Genomic DNA, 15,576 nt, shown 5'->3' on the forward strand with positions numbered 1-15,576 from the left:
CGTTAACAGCTTGCCAGACGCTTTATTTTACAGACGGCTATCTTTGTGTGTTAGAGGACGATCAGTTTCGCTTTGGGAGACGTGAAGCCACCAGAGATGATGTTGCGGTTGATAATGGAAACAAGACTAGAGAAAAATCAAGACGCATTCATAGGATTTGTTGATCTGGAAAAAGCGTTCGACAATGTAAAATGGTGCAAGATGTTCGAAATTCTGTGGAAAGTAGGGGTAAGCTGTAGGGAAAGACGGGTAATAAACAATATGTACAAGAATAAAGAGGGAATGGAGGACCGAGAACGAAGCGCTCGGATTAAAAAGAGTGTAAGACATGGGTGTAGTCTCAGATGTTAAGTCCCATAGTGCTCAGAGCCATTTGAACCAATTCTGCTACCTAGGGAGCAAAAAAACCCATGACTGACGGAGCAAGTAGAAACATTAAAAGCAAACCATCACTGACAAAAAGGTCAGTCCTGGCCAGGAACAGGCTGCTAATATCAAACATAGGTCTTAATTTGAGGAACAAACCTCTGAGAATCTACGTTTGGAGCGCAGCATGCTGTGGTAATGAAGCATCTCCTGTGGAAAAACCGGAAAAGAAGAGAATCGAGGAATTTGAGACATAGTGCTACAGAAGAATTTTGAAAACTTGGTGGACTTATAAGATAAGAAAGGACGATCTCTGGAGAATCGGCGAGGAAAAAGACTGGCAAGAAGAACGGACAGGGTGGTAGAACTTTTAAAGTATCACGGAATAACTTCCATGGTATTAGAGGAAACTGTAGGGGGTGAAAACTGCACGGGAAGACAAAGATCGGAACAAATTCAGCAAATAAGTGAGATGAAGAGGTTGGCGCATGAGACTGCCAGTGGCTTGTTGTGTCCATGCCACGTTGAGGTGCTGCACTACATCTGGCAAAAGGAGGCCCAACAAGATATTAGAGGGTATCCTATGACATTGGTCACCTCTGTTGTTTACAACTCCGTACGTAACGGGAAGGAGAGGAGGACGACAGGAGGAAAGCTGGACAGCAGCAGAAATGATTAGCGAACAAGAAAACACAACACACAGAAAATCTACTTGTATTTCTCCAGTCGAATGGACTCATTACAAATGATGCAGCAATAAACGGAGTCCAGCTCATACAACAGCAACAAAGATGGTATTAGAGCTTCGACTATTCACCGTCTGTGTGGCTGTGGGAGGGAGAGCGTCGCTGCCGCTGGCCGTACTACACTCATGCTCATAAATTAAGGATAATGCTGATGCATGGTGAAACAACGCTCTAGTGGGTGGTTTGTGAGTTTAAATCACCTCGGGGTATGACCATGCGGTGCATTTGACCTGCGGTCGTCGCACGGTGGCGCTGGCAGCAGTCCACATACACAGAGGTGTGTTGGTGCATGTCAGAGTACGGAGCAGCGAGTAAGTGTGCAGAAGTTTTCAGACGTGCTAATGGTGACTGCGTGTTGAAAATGGCTCAAAGGACACATATTGATGACGTAATGAGGGTAGAATACTAGGGCGACTGGAGGCTGGTAAAACACAGCAGGTCGTAGCGGGCTCTCCGTGTGCCACAAAGTATGATCTCAAGATTATGGCAACGATTTCAGCAGACAGGAAACGTGTACAGGCGCTACAGTACGGGACGCCCACAGTGAATAACACCACAAGAAGACTGATATCTCACCATCAGTGCCCGCAGACGGCCACGGAGTACTGTAGGTAGCTATGCTCGGGACCTTACCGCAGCCACTGGAACAGTTGTTGTCTTTAGACTCACAGTCTACAGACGACTGAATAGACATGATTTATTCGCCCGGAGACCCCTGGTCAGACGAGAGCCCATTAAGCCTGATGTCCAGAACACATTACATGGTCATTGGAACAGTGGTCCCAGGTTATGTTCACGGACAATTCCAGGTATAGTCTGAACAGTGATTCTCGCCGGGTTTTCATCTGGCGTGAACCAGGAAGCACATACTAACCCTTTAATGTCCTTGAAAGGGACCTGTGTGTAGGTCGTGGTTTGATGGTGTGGGGTGAGATTATGACTGGTGCACTTACACCCCTGCATGTCTCCAGAGGAACTGTAACAGGTCAGGTGTATCGGGACCATTTTGCACCAGTATGTCCGCCTTTTCAGGGCTGCAGTGGGCCCCAGCTTCCTCCTGATGGACGATAACGCACGACCCCACAGAGGTGCCATCGTGGAGGAATACCTTGAAACAGAAGATACCAGGCGAATGGAGTGGCCTGCCTGTTCTCCAGGCCTAAACCCCATCGAGCACGACGTGGATGCTCTCGGTCGACTTATCGCTCCCCGTCTTTAAACACCTGCGACACTTCAGGAGCTCCGACAGGCACTGGTGCTAGAATGGGAGGCTATACCCCAGTAGCTGCTCGACCACCTGATCCAGAGTGTGCCAACCCGTTGTGCTGCCTGTGTACGTGTGCATGGTGATCTTATCCCATATTGATGTCGGAGTACATGTGAAGGAAACAGTTGCGTTTTGTAGCGCATGTGCCGGCCGGAGTGGCCGTGCGGTTCTGGGCGCTACAGTCTGGAGCCGAGAGACCGCTACGGTCGCAGGTTCGAATCCTGCCTCGGGCATGGATGTGTGTGATGTCCTTAGGTTAGTTAGGTTTAATTAGTTCTAAGTTCTAGGCGACTGATGACCTCAGAAGTTAAGTCGCATAGTGCTCAGAGCCATTTTGTAGCACATGTGTTTCGGGACGATTTTCTCAACTTATCACCAGTACCGTGGACCTTGTAATGGTACTTGAATTACGTAACCATTGCGGAACCTCACCTCAACCTCTCGATACCAGCAATATTCTACCGTGTTTCTGTAAAGTAGTTAACATATTTCTGAGACAACATTCAGATTTGATTTCATTAATGTAGAGGTACTTTGATACATCGATATGTATGATATTATTCTTATGTGTATTCTTTCTTTTGTCACTATGATCTTTGACGTAGTTGTAACTCTGATTTTTGGGCGCGTAAGCGGTTATTAGAGAGTCTAGTCTTGGTCGTCATGTTGAAAAGACACAAATTGCAGTCAGTTTATGAAATGTGAACTTTAACAGTGGGGAAGATATTTTCAAGTATGTTTTATATTGTGAAGTGATATTGCAACAAAAGTAATAAAAAAGAAGTGTAACTTAAATTCGGAGTGCTGATTACTTTTTTACATCACCATCGTCCCAACTTGCAAAAGTTTAATCTTCAAGAATGGTTTATGAAACACATCTATAAAACTTTTGAATATCGCGGAATAACATCTAGGCCTCTTTGCATCCGAGCTTGGGATCATCACCACCTAGATTTTCGACGATTGAGCCATGAGTTCACAACGAGACCAGCGTGGGAAACACGAAAAGATGATTGCCTAGTTTATCCATTATTTCAAGAAATGACTTTATTAACTGTACTCTAATGACACCTGCCACATAATATAACTTTGTTGTTGCCCAAAAATGCAATATTTAGCAGCGTGAGCAACACTACAATCATAATTAATTTTTGACCTTTGTCGTGGTAGGGTTGTTAGAACCCACAGATCTGTGTCGTGTGTGTTCCCTATGTGCATATGCTATTAGCGCTAGTTTTGTGTAATGGCACGTTGTGTGGCGCCACATTCTGCAATTATCCTTAATCTATGTGTATGAGTGTATATTGCGGCGGAAGAAGGCGCTCGTAGTACCGAACTGCTGGGGCGCCTGATCTCGGGCGACTGCTATTGACTTATAATGGAAACTTGCAATTCCGTTACCAACATAACGACACCCATGGGGTGGTTTCGATACGTGATACCACAACCTAAGCGTGGGTCGCCGTGAGCCAGCGGCTGCCCTCTGTCGTGTTGTCGGACAGACGCACTGACCTACGCCGCGCGCCCAGGCAGGTGGGCGTGTTGCGTCGAGACCCCGGCCGCCGCTGCCCGCTTCCCTGTAATTACTGCCCGGCGATTTACGGCTCGCTGCTGCGGGCTACGCGAGGCCCGCCCAATCGCAGACCGACGCGTGGGATCCCGCGACGACGCGACGCCGGGTTTTAATCGAGCGTCCAGTCAATAAATAATGAGCGCGCCGACTTCCCCGCGGCCTTGGCTGACTGGCGAGGACGTGGAGAGCGAGCGCGCGCAGCCCGGTGCCCGGTGCGTGCTGGCTGCTGGCTGCCCACGACCCAGACAACCGCGGCGCGCGTGGGACGCCGACAGATGAGCCGCGCGAGGCGTGAGCGGGCCTCCTACCTGCTGCTCCTGAGGGGCCCCTAATAGCGAACAGGAACTTCCCGGCCATCACCAGGAACCATCGTCACAGATGCGCTCTCATTTAGTTTCTCTTTAACGCCCATCGTACATCTAACATTACGAGATAGGGGGAAAAGAGGGAAAATGTGAAATTCACGATTAATGAATGTTAAGGTTTTACGTTAAAATTTTACCACTCAGCAATATACCAGAATCTCTTTATCTGATAATCTGGATACCTGGCACTTCTTCTGTAATGCATTAAGTCTTGCACCGTCTGTTACAGCTACGTTTGGTCCTTCCCTCTTTTTTCTGGTATTCAACGCATCTTTTACCTTGCAGGATACATTGCCAAAAATTTAAATGTAATTTTTACTTCTCCATTCGAAACAAATGGGGTATCGATTTTTGGGTTTTTCCTTCAACATTTTCATTTATATAAAACTTTTTCAATTCCTTCCTAATATCTATATTTGTTCTATAATTTAACTCTGTGTATCTTACTATTTTACTTAGGAATTTCATTTCATTGGCCTGTGATGTAAACTGGCCTTTTTTTCGTTACTAAATTTTCACTCCGATACACAAGGTCGAGACCAACGTAATTCTATAAAATTTAAGATATGTTTAAGTTTTTATTTCATTTAGGAGAGATATTGTTATAGTACCGTTAAGTTAGTTGAACTTCACAATTTTGTCTTTTTCATCTTTGTCTCCTCTGTACGTTAGCAGGTTCCCTAAAGATTTGCTATTTACTCTGTCACCATGTTTTATATTTAAGGTTTTGTCCTTACTGCGTTTTTCCAGTGAAATCGGTGGATTTTGTTTTGCTTTTGGTACTGACATGCTCTGCAGATGACATTTTGTGTAGCTCACAGGCATTCTGTGGTTCGCCTTCACGCTGCTCGAGATTAAAACTAGATCATTTGCAAAGAGCATCGTCATTACATACTCATCTTGTTAAAATTGTGTGTATGATCCTGTAGCTTAATTTTTATTTGCTGTACAATTTAATCAATGCACAAACAAAGAAAGGTGCCGGAAGGTTGCAATCTAATCGAACTAAGTTAATAACATTTGTCCTTTTATCATTATCACCAGTTACTTGCATTGTTGTGTTATTATAGATTTCTGAATTACCTGCGTAAGATGTATTTGTATGCCCCTTCTTTTAATATCCCCCATATTGTATATTTACTTTATCGAAGGATCTTATACACACATCAAAAAAAGTTTTGCATCACTCCGGTTCCCAGGACTCCTGAAGATAGACATTGACTGCGGATATCACAGCCACAGTCCCTTTGACTGTTGTGGCTCGTGTTGTCTGTAGCTCAACCATGCCTAGACGGTCAATACCGCGGTTCGATCGCGTCCGCATTGTTACTCTGTGCCAGGAAGGGCTCTCAAAAAGGGAACTGTCCATGCATCTCAGAGTAAACCAAAGCCATATTGTTCGGACATGGAGGAGATACAAAGAGACAGGAACGGTCGATGACATGCCTCGCGCAGGCCACTCAAGGGCTATTACTGCAGTGGATGACCTCTACCTACCGATTATGGCTTGGAGGAACTCTGACAGCAAAGCCACCATGTTGAATAATGCTTTTCGTGCATCCACAGAACATCGTGATACGACTCAAACTGTGCGCAATAGGCTGCATGATGCTCGACTTCACTCCCGACGTCCATGGCGAGGTCCATCTTTGCAAGCACGACAATATGCAGCGCGGTACAGATGGGCCCAACAACATGCTAAATGGACCGCTCAGGATTGGCGTCACGTTCTCTTCACCGATGAGTGTCGCATATGCCTTCAACCAGACAATCGTCGGAGACGTGTTTGGAGACAACCCGGTCAGGCTTAATGCCTTAGACACACTGTGCAGCGAGTGTAGCATGATGGCGGTTCCCTGTGTTTTCGGGTGGCATTATGTGGGGCCCACAAATGACTCTGGTGGTCATGGAAGGTGCCGTAACGGCTGTACTGTACGCGAATGCCATCCACCGACCGATAGCGCAACCATATCGGCAGCGTATTGGCGAGGCATTCGTCTTCGTGGACGACAATTCGCGCCCCCATCGTGCACATCTTGTGAATGACTGCTTTCAGGATAACGACATCGCTCGACTAGAGTGGCCAGCATGTTCTCCAGACATGAACCCTATCGAACATGCCTGGTATATATTGTAAAAGGCTGTTTATGGACCACGTGACCCACCAACCAGTCTGAGGGATCTACACCGAACCGCCATTGAGGAGTGGGACAATCTGGCCCAACGGTGCCTTGATGAAATTGTGGATAGTATACCACGACAAATGCAGGAATACATCAATGCAAGAGGACGTGCTACTGGGTTTTAGAGGTACCGGTGTACCGTAATCTGGACCACCACCTCTGAAGATCTCGCTGTATGGTGGTACAACATGCAATGTGTGGTTTTCATGAGTAATAAAAAGGGCGGAAATGATGTTTATGTTGGTCTCTATTCCAATTTTCTGTACAGGTTCCGGAATTCTAGGAACCGAGATGATGCAAAACTTTTTTGATGTGTGTATAATCTATGAAAGAATTTTCGTTCCTTTGTATTCTCTGTGTTTCTCTATAATTTGTTGTAATATAAATATCTGGAACTAGTGTAATCGGTTAGAAACACAATATTTCCCTCTGTGTCCTAATTTTACGTACAATTTCCTTCAATGAATACTTTGGGAACCCAGTAAAAGTAACCCCTACAACAGTGGCTAATTTTTGCCTCTGACTACATGTAAACCACTAGCACAATTTGTAGGAAGAAGCATGAACAATAACTAACCCTCAGATCATAACATTTACGAAGTGTGGATCAGCCCATGCAGTTACAAGAAACAGCTCTTTCAACTTCTTAAGACGTGTAAAGGATTCGCGCCATGTGGTCTGTACTGCCAACTAGTGATGCAAGAAACAGACCACAATGTATGAGAGTCATGTGAACCCACTATGCATTCGTAGATATCTTGTAATCATAAAGGAATTCAGTAGTTCCATGTGCACACTGTGGGGTTAATGGAGATGTAATTATTCATCTGTAGAAAATTGTATGTTTTTTGGAACGGCACCCTGTCTCACTCCAAAATACCGAGGAGTAACACTAGACCGCTCCCTCACCTTCAGACAACGCTGATCCAAAGTGAGGCAGAAAATCAGGGCTCGGAATAACGTCTTGAGAAAGTTAAGAGGCACAAACTCGGGAGCTAAGGGAGATGTTCTCAGAACCACTGCTTCGGCTTTGTGCTACCGTGCAGAAGAGTATGCCTCCCCTGTGTGGTGCAAATCATCTCAAGCGAAAACTGTGGACCCCTCTCTGAAAGTACCGTGCAAGTTGTTACGGAGTACTTAAAATCCTGCCCTGTTGAGAACATTTACTGTCTTGCCGGTATCGCACCTCAGTGCATTACTTTCTGGGCAACACTTGTCTGTACTGTGTTTAACTATGTGTACTGTGTAGGTACACTCCTGTCACTAGTAAACAAATTATTAAACACAGATAGCAGAGCGAATTTAATTTTCAGAAGTAATAGTGATGGCATTACTTCTTCAGTCATTATTCTCGTCGCAGGCTTGAATAACTGCGTTTCATGGACCCGTTTCTGCTTTCTGTATTACGGCTGCGGGGTTTCAGCCCGTCGCACCTGGCAACTATGCTACCCGCGACGCACTCACCTGTATAAGGAACGCCACGCCAACACTAGCAAGCTGGGTCGTACGTCAGCACGCTCCAGAGAAAAACAGCTCTGGGCTCTTTATCTGCTGGACACACACGCTAGAGAATCGTCCCACACGTACGTCGCTTATGTGTTTCACGAACATGTGTAAGGCAGGACGTTAACAAAGTACTCCGCGAATATTCTCTGCAACATAACCAATCCCAACGAGTGATTTAATTGGAGCCTACCTGTGTGCTCGCGTAACAGAGGGTCGATGTGACACGATAGATTGTTACTCAGCGACGGTTTTACAGAACTTTCCTATTTAATGCGACAATTACGTCGTACCTAAAGAACGATACGTTAAATTTTGCCCGTAGTTTGCATTCATTTTGCATCCCCGAATCACTGACTTCGTACCGAGGACTTTCAGAACGACATCTCAGTCTCTGAAAGAACTTAGCCCTGTCACACACAGTACATTGAGACTTCTAAACATTGCACACTAATATCAAATATTACGAAGTTACGCAGCACGAGCTGGAAACATAGTAAACGAACACCAAGAAACTGAAGTGTAAATCATTCGAAGAGTAATATCCGGATGTGGTGGATTCAAAGGAAGTCAAGTGCGTAAATTTTCAATTTACAAATAAATAGTGCCGCTTACAGGAGCTATAAGTCAGTTAAATAGCTGCTAAACTGTTACGAACCAAGCTCCAACACAAAACACTTCACGGTGTCACTGTACGTGAGCGCAAATGAACTTAGATGACAGGTAAAAAACTACCTGCTGCGAAGTACTCTATAAATGGGCGTGCTCTCTTTACTCTAGTTGCTACACTGGTCGGTGCTGTAGTATCAAAACCTGTCGCCTATCATCCCTTCCCCGAAATCATGATTCCTCGTCCCTAATAACATTTGATAATCCACTTACGGTAACTGTCCCGTATGAAACTGTAAAGCTGTCGCTAGAATATGAAGACTTCAAAACTCCAGAATGACAACATGCGTCATATGCAGCCGCATCGAGCAGCTGTAATCTCAGGTAGCTGTGAAAAACAGTAAATTTGTTCTCCAGTGAACTTGCTATTTGGTAACAAATCCCGTGAACGTATAGTAAGAAGTTGTCACACGACCCCCTTGTCTCTGCCTTCGTGACGAACAGGTTTCAATTTGCAGGTGTCTCTCTCTGTCTTTCTCCTTTCCTGACACACACACACACACACACACACACACACACACACACACACACACACATTGAAGCACGAGCGGTCGTTCACGCTTAGTCACACTTGTGCGTCAAGCATCAATTTCGTACTTCGCCGTATTTGGCCGCTGTGACTACGCAGGAGGCTGTGTCGTCGCGCTGTATTCCGCTGTTAGCTCTCTGCAAGGATAGGAGTGGACTGTCCGAATAGCAATAAAATTGCCAGTCACTGGTGCTGCGGGAGTTGGACACTGTAAAGATATCTAGAATGAGATTTTCACTCTGCAGCGGAGTGTGCGCTGATATGAAACTTCCTGGCAGATTAAAACTGTGTGCCTTACCGAGACTCGAACTCGGGACCTTTGCCTTTCGCGGGCAAGTGCTCTAACACCTGAGCTACCGAAGCACGACTCACGCCCGGTACTCACAGCTTTATTTCTGCCAGGAAGTTTCATATCAGCGCACACTCCGCTGCAGAGTGAAAATCTCATTCTGAAAACATCCCCCAGGCTGTGGCTAAGCCATGTCTCCGCAATATCCTTTCTTTCAAGAGTGCTAGTTCTGCAAGGTGCGCAGGAGAGCTTCTGTAAAGTTTGGAAGGTAGGAGACGAGGCACTGGCAGAAGTAAAGCTGTGAGTACCGGGCGTGAGTCGTGCTTCGGTAGCTCAGGTGGCAGAGCACTTGTCCGCGAAAGGCAAAGGTCCCGAGTTCGAGTCTCGGTCGGGCACACAGTTTTAATCTGCCAGGAAGTTTCACTGTAAAGATATGCTATATCACTGAAAAGAACTAACTTATTTACAGCACTAAACGGTAGACTGGAACTGTGGAAAGTTCATACTCCCATATCTTGTCCTACTACTCTACATCTAATCTCCGGAAGACTCCTTATAGGATATGGTGGAGTTTACTGATCACATCTTACCTCACTTGATCCACTAGCGAATAGCGCGTGAGAAGAACGACTCTCAGTAAAGCTCGGTATAAGCTTTCTTTCTTCGTTTTGCACCGTCACTTGCGAAATATACACTGAAAGGACAAAGAAACTGGTACACCTAACAGCGTATAGGGCAACCGCGAGCACGCAGAAGTGCCGCAACACGACCTGGCACGGACTCGACTAATGTCTGACGTAGTGCTGGAGGGAACTGACACTATGAATCCTGCAGGGTTCTCCATAAATCCTTAAGAGTTCGAGGGGCTGGAGACCTCTTCTGAACAGCACTTGTAAGGTATCCCAGATATGCTCAATAATGTTCACGTCTGGTAGCCAGAGGAAGTGTTTAAACTCAGAAGAGTGTTCCTGGAGCCACTCTGTACCAATGCTGGACGTGTGGGGTGTCGCATTGTCGAATTGCCCAAGTTCGCCGGAATGTACAATGGACATGAATGGATGCAGGTGATCAGACAGGATCCTTAGGTACGTGTCGCCTGCCAGAGTCGTATCTAGGCATACCAGTGGTCTCACATCACTCCAACAGCACACGCCCCAAGCCATTACAGATCCTCCAGCAGCTTGAATGGTCTCCTGCTGACATGCAGGGCCGATGCATTCACGAGGTTGTCTCGGTACCCACACACGTCCATCCGCTCGATACAATTTGAAACGAGGCTAGTCCGACCAGGCAACATGTTTCCAGTCATCAACAGTCCAATGCTGGTGTTGACGGGCCCAGGTGATGTGTAAAGCTTTGTGTCTTGCAGTCATCGAGGGTACACGACTGGGCCTTCGGTCCCGAAAGCCAATATCGCTGATGTTTCGTTGAATGGTTTGACGCTGACACTTGTTGATGGCCCTGCGTTGAAATCTGCAACGATTTGCGAAAGGATTGCACTTCTGTCACGTTGAACGACTCCCTTCAGTCGTCGTTGGTCCCGTTCTTTCAGGATCTTTTTCAGGCCTTAGCGATGTCGGAGATTTGATGTTTCACCGGATTGCTGATATTCAGGGTTCACTCGTGAAATGGTCGTAGGGGAAAATCCCCACTTCATCGCTACCTCGAATATACTGTGTGCGATAACACCACTTTCATACTCACGCAAATAACCTGTCATTGTAGTAGGAGTAACGGATCTACCTTGTTTCTTATGTAGGCGTAGTCGATCGCAGCGCTGTATTCTGCCTGTTTACATATGTCTGTATTTGGATACGCATGCCAGTACCAGTTACTTTGGCGCCTCAGTGTATATGAGAGGAAGTACGAGCCTGAAACGTTTTGTGGGATGTGCGATCTCAGAACCATAACAGAAACTACCCCCTGATGCCCAACGCCTTCCTTGCAGTATCTGTGACTGTACTTGTATGTACATTTTTGTGGCGCCCTAGAGTTTATTAAACGGAGCCCTGACTACATACTCTGCTTTTGTTTCTGTCTTGTCCGTCTGCTCAATCAATGGTATCTGATCAGGGGCCGAGATTGATATGTAATAGTCCAAGACATGATCGAACGAGCGTGTTGTAAGCTATCTTCTTAGGGATGAATTACCTTTTCCTAGAATTCATCCCATGAATATCAGGTTGGTATCTACGTTTCCTACAACTCGTTTGATGTATCGGTTCGACTTTAAATTGCTCCGGAGACGTAAACTCTGTCCACAACCTCTGTCGGTCTCATCGGTGCCGACCGACCTCCGTGTCATCCTCTGCCAATGGTGGCACTGGATGCGGTATGGAAGGGCAGGGGATCGGAACACTTTTCGAGATCCTGGAGCCACTGTTTCTCGATCAACCAGCTCCTCAGTTGGCGTCACGAGGCTGACTACACTCCATTCCAGTCCTCACACCGAGAAAAAATCTTTGGCAGTACTGACAATCGAATCTGCGTCCTCCGCATGGCAGTAAGCCGTGTTGACCACCCAACTACGGAGGGGACACACCGGACACGTACTATTTCATATTTGGGTGTTGAAACTGTTTCTAGTAAGTGATCGGCAATTTTACTTAATTGAATATTCGTGTTATTCATTTAAAAGTTATGATAATCGACTATTTGCATTGAAGATACATTTTTAAGACGGCGATGGAGGGATTGGAGCCGACGGATACTGTAGTGTTTTTTCGAAGACAAGTGTCTAAAACTTACGGTATCGATATTTCTCTTTCGATAATTTTAGAAGTTCGACATTTTCTTACGGTAATACTCATAAGCAAAATACCAATACTTTTCTTTCGATACCGTGTGCTTGTCACACTCCACACAGATATTGATGATGGGTATCAGCTACTAACAGAACGATGATGATATTTGGTCATCAGCGCCCGTAGAATGTCGCAATCTTTACACAGTCCAATCTCGCCCCGTTCACCAATGATGATGAAATGATGAGGACAACACAAACACCCAGTCCCCGGGAAGAGAAAAATCTCCAACCCGGCCGGGAATCGAACCCGGGACCCTGTGATCCATTGGCAGCAATGGGAGCCACTTTTGTTTTTTAATCTCAGTTTGTTCGTTATTGTTCGTTCTATTTGTACAGGGCGGTCGTCCCATGACGCTTGTTCGAGTTCATTGTTGATCCATTACCTCACTTCCTTTATTATAGAGGGCAGCTAACTCTCTAACCGAACACGCTGAGCTACCGTGCCGACACCACTAGGCCACCAGCTGCGGACCAAATAGAACGAGAATGTAGTCGCCGGCCGCTGTGGACGAGCGGTTCTAGGCGCTTCAGTCTGGAACCGCTCGACCGCTACGGTCACAGGTTCGAATCCTGCCTCGGGCATGGATGGGTGTGATGTCCTTAGGTTAGTTAGGTTTAAGTGGTTCTAAGTTCTAGGGGACTGATGACCTCAGAAGTTAAGTCTCATAGTGATCAGAGCCATTTGAGCCATTTTTTCGAGAATGTAGTCATTTGACACCCGCTATGTGATGAACAACTGCGTGAAGTTTGGTAAATATGGAACAGGTATTCATGTTGTAACACTTTCCACTTCCGTCAGTCTGTAAATATAACATGTAAGTAGCTTTTAGAGGTGTTTGGAGATGGTTATGTAAGCGCTCTAACTGTGCGAAAGGGAAGCGCGCTTTGTATACGATACATTAGAAGCAGTGAAACACGCACACGCGCGCGCACACACACACACACACACACACACACACACACACACACGTCTTATTTATAGGTGTGCTCAGTCCGGGGGGACGTGTGACGTTGCTGGCAGCCGCTTATTACGATGTCGTCCGCACATTATGCGCCGCCTAAATATGCATAATGCCTGGCACAACTTAGTAATGGCAGCCCGTTGCCAGGTGAAGTACGTGCGCATCGGAAACCTGGCCGCAGGAATAAACAAGCTGAGAACGCGCTTTGCATAACAAACGCGCGGAGGGCCAACTATTTTCACACTGGCTAATAATGTTCGTTCCGGATGCTCTCGGCGTGATTGAATATCTAGTAAACTGCAGCCAAAAAGTGGAGCGTCGGCGACAGAATGTAAAGCATGAGCGAACCGCGTCAGTTTTTACAATCAGCCAACATCAGACGATATATTTGTTTTACTGTCGTATTTATGTTCATCCCTAACGCCAGTCTCTCTTGAGAATCCCAGAGGATATTATGAGCTCTAAAATATTCGCAGAAGAGAGAAACTCTATCAAAGAATCGACACAGCTTCAGAGAAAACCATGTCTGAAACACAGCTTGGTTCACGTACCTTGTAAATAATGGATTCGGGCGATCAGATTCCGCCCTGCAACTGTTTTGACCAGCGTTGACATTTATGACATTAACAGAGGATAACGATGGAGCACAGAAATTTGTAACCACCAGTGTTAATAACAAGATGTTCAAAGACCTCACAAGGGAATTTGTGGAAGACAGACAATGTTCTTGTTGGAAAACAAATGTTCATTTAGTGACCAATATGTAATTTAGAGACTGTTAAATGATCCATCTGCTTCCACCGTTTTCTTTAGCTACAGTGGTGTCAACGTGATGAAAGATTAAGATGTATTGGGCTACGGGTCAAAGCTTAGAGGTTCGATTCTACCTACGTGAACGGAACAGGAAACGGAAAGGCAACAGTATAAAGCCCCCTCCTCCATGCGTTGCAAAGTGCCTGCGCAAAGTAATGCAATTGTGGATGGGGAGGTGAATCACTCGTAATCTCGTTGAAGGAACCATTGCCCTCCCTACATCAGATCTACAAAACCGACCAATGAAATGCAAGATCGCGCTCTAGCCACAAGCAGAACTTGGGAGACGCCATATTGGACTTCGTCGTTTCCCGTTGAAAGCCCGTATTTGGTGGTTTTATAATATAATTCACGTCCTATGAAAGCACCTGCACATTGATGATCTCTCGAAAACGCATCATTATGGTACAATTTGTTGTAATGAAATGTCACTTAATGAAATATCAGCATTTAAAGTCTTCACGAGATCAAAATATCAAAGGCATACAACGAGAGACTGTTGCACTCCCAGCTCAAAAAAAGAAAGCTTAAATGTTGATAGGGAAAGGGATGAATAATAAAAGCAATCCTGTAACGTTCGAATACAACGTTAGCAGGGTTCAGCTTGACATAGTCTCATCGATTAAATAACTAAGTGATATGAAATGGAAAGAGTAGGTTAGGGCAGCAATAGAGAGAGTAAGTAGATAACTTAATTTTATTAGGAGAATTTTAGGAAGGTAGCTGCTCCATAAATGAGACCAATAATGCGACGACCCATTCTTGAGTACTGTTCGAGTGTTTGGGACCCCCACCAGGTCGGATTAAAGGAAGATATCGAAGCAATTCAGAGGAAGACATCAAAACAATTCTGAGGCGTGCTACTAGATTTGTTACCGATAGGTTCGATCAGTAGGAAAGTATTACGGAGATGCTTCGTGAACGTAAAGGGAATCCCTGGAGGGTAGACGACTCTCTTCTCGCAAGGCACTATTGCGGGAATTTAGGGAATCGGCTATGAGGGCGACTGAAGAACGATTCTACTGCCGTCAACGTACATTTCGCGCAAGGACCACCAATATAAGGTGTGATAAATTAAGGCTAGTACGTAGGCTTTTGGACAGTCGTTCTTCCCACGCTCTGTCTGCGAGTGGAACAGGAAAGGTAATAAGCAATAGTGGTTCGGGGTACCCTCTGCATGAACAGTACGGTAGTTTGCGGAATACGTATGTAGATGTAGATATGTTCCCTGAGTTTACCGTAGCGTAGCAGATAGAGGCGTGTAGTTAAATGTATTTGATTTGCTTCCTGCTTTATCGAAATATTTTTTGTTCACTTTCGTGTTTTCTAAAAGTTTCTGGAATTTTCTTATTAATTTAACAGAAGCATGTCTGGTGGTATTCGATGTTACGTAAATATGAGAGCTCACTCTATCTCTCTCGGAAGTGAATTATTTCGATGTCGTGAACTTGTCAGGGAACCAATGAATTGGAAGATTTCTTTCGAGATCACTGTACAGTTCGGTC

This window comes from Schistocerca nitens, chromosome 4 (genome assembly GCF_023898315.1).
Source record: "Schistocerca nitens isolate TAMUIC-IGC-003100 chromosome 4, iqSchNite1.1, whole genome shotgun sequence".
Lineage (NCBI taxonomy): Eukaryota > Metazoa > Arthropoda > Insecta > Orthoptera > Acrididae > Schistocerca > Schistocerca nitens.